Source organism: Ursus americanus, chromosome 19 (assembly GCF_024610735.1).
Source record: "Ursus americanus isolate L20-20 chromosome 19, mUrsAme1.1.p, whole genome shotgun sequence".
Classification (NCBI taxonomy): domain Eukaryota; kingdom Metazoa; phylum Chordata; class Mammalia; order Carnivora; family Ursidae; genus Ursus; species Ursus americanus.
Window position 1 is genome coordinate 13,881,237 of NC_142145.1, and position 4,392 is coordinate 13,885,628.

The 4,392-nt window shown below is 43.8% G+C and overlaps 1 pseudogene; it reads right to left on the reverse strand.

The window, feature by feature from the left end:
• Positions 1-243: 243 nt before the first annotated feature.
• On the reverse strand, positions 244-3,371 carry LOC123787562 (ubiquitin-conjugating enzyme E2 C-like; annotated as a pseudogene).
• Between the last annotated feature and the right edge of the window lie 1,021 nt (positions 3,372-4,392).

A 4,392-nucleotide genomic window follows, 5' to 3' on the forward strand; every position in this document is an offset into this window, starting at 1 on the left:
ATCCTTTTAAAAATAAGGATTTTTCAAAATCAAAGTTAGAAGATTTTTTTTTTGTAAAAATAACCCCAATGTATTTATTTAATATATTCATCACAAGGGCTCAACCAGAGACTTAATTTAAAAACAGCAACAAAACAAAAGGACACCAGAGCTTAAGATACAGAGTCCTAGACAGAAGTGAAGGAAAGGACAGACCATCTAAGGAGAAAATAAAAAGACAACACAAGCAGAGAGGCTGGACAGTCAGGGTTCTTGGCTGGAGACCTACTTTGAGTAGGTTTCTTACAGATACTTCTTAAAGGCTGTGCGGTTTTTCCAGAGCTCTGCGGCATGTGTGTGCAAAGGGCTATATCAGTGTTGGGTTCTCCGAGCTGGCTCTGGATGGACAGCAGGATGGTCCTTCAGGCTGTCCAGGCAGATGTTACCCTGGGTGTCCACATTGGGGTGGTAGCAGGGCGTGAGGAACAACACTGTGGGCGTGTTGTAAGCGTAGCCATTGGGGAGCTCCAGGGAGAGCCCAGTATAGCTCAGGTCTTCATGCTGTATGCCAGCCGCTCCATGGATCGTCCCCACCTATGTGAAAAGGTTGTCTGATTCAGGGAAGGCAGAAATTCCTTTGTCACCAGACATCATGACGGCCGTCAGCATCTGCGATAGCCTCTTGCCCACGAGGCCCGGGCAACCCGCTGGGCTTGGCTCCTGTACAGTTGTGGGCGGCGGTCACACTGGCAGCAACGGGGTCATGGTTCTGGGAGGCCACCTGGGAGGCTTGGGCAGGGAGACAGCAACTCGGAGAGTATAGCTGCAACCCAAATTTAGAAGATTCCTGTGTTGGTGGAGCTCAGACTGCTAACAGGATTGCAAACAACAAGGGAGCCTGTGTGTGAATACACCAATTTTATGCATTTTATGCATGTAAACTCAAAATCATTTGAAAATGGAGATCAGTCAAGCTAGAAGGAAAAATGACTATTTTCTATTTTCTCTGTGAAAATTATTATATAAGGTAATTGTAATATGAAGAGCTGATCAAAAAGAATGCAGCCAGAAAATGTAAGGATAAAAGTATTATAGGGATGTATCAACAGTGAAATAATTTAAACTATGACTTATTATATTTGCCAGGTTTTAAAAATTGTAATTTGATGTGATCTCTTTTTCCCATTCTAAACATGTATTTATTTTTGTATTTAATTTTAATTTTAATTTATAATATTCTTTTTCTTTAAGACACCCCTCCCCTCCAATTGTATAAACTTCAGGGGCTGCAGTGGCCACCCATGCTTAGTTTTCTTCACTGATTCCTCCTTTTCTGTCTGATTTCTAAACATTGGAAAGCCCCAGGGCTCAGTTCTTGACTGTCTGGATTCATTTCCCAGGTATATAGGTAGTCAGGGTTTAACCAGAGAAGCACAACCACAGTGGAATGGGGATTTGTTGTTGGAATAAGACCTTATACAGTTGGGGAGGAAGGTCTGAAAGGGGGCAGGGAGGAAGAGATGGGAGCAGAGTTCCTAACTAGGAAGTACTGGGGTCAGGGACGGGGTTGGGGCTTCTAAAGGCACATCCACTGGCTACTGTGGGACTGCGGTAGAGATGGAGAAGTCTGTATAGAAGGCTTTGCCTCTGAGCCTGGTGGTGGGTTTGGGGCTACTATTGGCCAAGAGGGCCAACAGTTGGGAAGGAGTTAGATGCAGAGTGGGAGAGAAGGGCATGAGGGGGAGCTCAGCAGTGCCTCTGTCAGCATCTAAGCACACACCCTTCAGAGAGCAGTGATGGCAGCTTCACTTCTGCCTTGCAATTTCATGCACATATCTTTTTTGGTCAGCGCTGATCTGAAACCATACAAAGAAAAAGATTTTGGGATATACTTCAGTTTAGCCAAGTGCACTCGGTTCAAAAGCACATGCTAGGTAATCTCACTTTGTCTCGTGGCTTTAATCCCACCCGTACTCTGATGACTCACGAATTTAAAAGCCCCGTCCGGCCTTCTCCGGATACAGATTTGTATTTAATTCCCTCCTTAAATCACCACCTGGATATTTAGTAGACTTTTCAAACTTAACATATTAAAAAAATGAGCTCCTAATCTTCTTCCCTGGGCTTGTTCTTTCCAGAATCTTCCTCTGAGGTCCAGGTGTTCTGGCTAAAAATCTCAGAATTGCCTTTACTCCTTTCTCTCCCACCCAACAAGTAATTGATCAGAAAATCCCATTGGCTGTTCCTTCAAGAAATATATCCATGACCTACTACTTCTATTGTGGTCTGGAAAATTGCCCCCGCTCCTCAAGAAATTCATACCCTAATCCCTAGGATCTGCGAATATTACCTGAAATGGCTTTAAAAGAGGCAGGTGTGGCGGGGGGGAGTGTATTGGTTAAGGGTCTTGAGATGGGGAGCTTATCTGGATTATCCAGGTGAGACCTAAATACAATCACATGTATCCTTAAGGAGGAGGCAGAAGGAGATTTGGGGTCCCCCCCCAGAGGAGGAGGGGTTGTGACGATAGGGCAAAGAGAGATTGGGAGATCCTAGCCTTGAAGGTTGGAATGATGTGGCCACAAGTCAAGGAATGCTAGAAGCTCCCAGAGGCAAGAAGTGGAGTCTAGAGAATGCACAGCCTTGCTAACACATAGATTTGGGTCCAGTAATACTGGTTTTGGACTTCTGGACTCCAGAGCTGAGAGAGAGTAAATTTCTGTTGGCTTATGCACCATGGTTGTGATCATATAGCAGTTACCAAAACCTATACAATTTTTCACCATTTCCTCTCTGGCAACTGTGTTGCAGAGTGCCACCATCTCTTGCTGGATTATTCCAACAGTTTCCATCTAACTGACCTCTCTGCTTCTGTCATGGCCCCACTCCCTATGGCCTGGTCTCAACACAACAGCTAGAATATACCTTTAAAAATGTAATTCAGGAGGTGCCTGGGTGGCTCAGTTGGTTGAGCATCTGACTTGGTTTCAGCTCAGGTCATGATCTCAGGATCGTGGGATTGAGGCCTGCATCACGCTCTGTGCTCAGCATGGAGTCTGCTTGAGATTCTCTCTTTCCCTCTCTTTCTGCCTGTCCCCTGCTCGCTCACTCACTCTCTCTAAAATACATAAAATCTAAAAAAAATGTTAAAAATGTAATTCAGATCAGGTCACTCATTTTTCAAAACCCTTCAGTTGTTTCCCTTCTCATACAGAGTACAATATGAAATTCTCATAATCAGCTTACAGAGCTCTAACTTGGCTCCTTTTTACCTGTTTGACTTTATCTTCTACATTCCTCCATAGTAATGTTAGCTTCCTTGATGTTCCTTGAGCATACCAGGTGTGTCGCTGCCTCAGGACTTTTGCACTTGCTCTTCCATCTGTTTGCATTGATCTCCCCACCTTCCATGGGCTCACTTTTTCACTTGATAGATGAGACCTTCTCTGACTACTCTTTTAAAAACACCAGCCATCCAACCTCACTCACACGTCCTAATGCTCTTCCCTTCTTACTTCCTCCACAGCCATAATAAATTCTGACATATGTATTCTTGCTGAGTTGTTTAATTCTCCACCCTCACTCATTAGAATGTAAGCTCTGTGAGGGCAGGGGTATCTACCAGGGTTTTTTTTTTCCATTGTTGTATCCGCAATGCCTACAAAGGTCTGTGGTACATAATAGATGCTGAATAGTATTTGTTGAAGGAATAAATTATCCACGAATGCTTAGGTTTTTTTTTTTAATTTTTATTTATTTATTTGAGAGAGAGAGAGAGAGAGAGAGAACATGAGAAGAGAGGGAGAGGGAGAAGCAGACTCCCTGCTGAGCAGGGAGCCCAACCCAGGGCTCAATCCCAGGACCCTGGGATCATGACCTGAGCCAAAGGCAATGCTTAACCGACTAAGCCATCCAGGCACCCTGCTATGTTAGTTTTATATTACAAACATTTTACTCCATTAAAAGGTCTTGAGCTGAGTTGTAATCAGCAATCATCCAACTCATTCCTTGGTTTCATTAATATTCCCTGGAGATAGTAATGCTTCCACTTTCCCAAATGTCACTCTGGTCAGGAACTGAATCATATGTTGGATTCAGTTGTAATGTAAATAATGGGACTATCATGCATTCCGGAAATAAAGGCCTTCTCTCTCTTTCTGTGTTTTCCCCATTCCCCTACTTTAAACTGGAAGGAAAGGCTCAAGTGGGAATTTTGTATTCCTCTAAGGGGTTTTCCCAATCCAACAGTCTTTTATCCTGGCTGTGGGTTTAATAAGCACCGTTCCTCTTATCCATCCGCCTCTTCTAATTCTTCCTCCCCAGTCATTTCCTGTCACAGCAACCCTTTCAAAATTAAACTCCAATTCTAAAACAAATGAAGCGAAGGCAGGAAAGGGGGGATGAATCACAGCA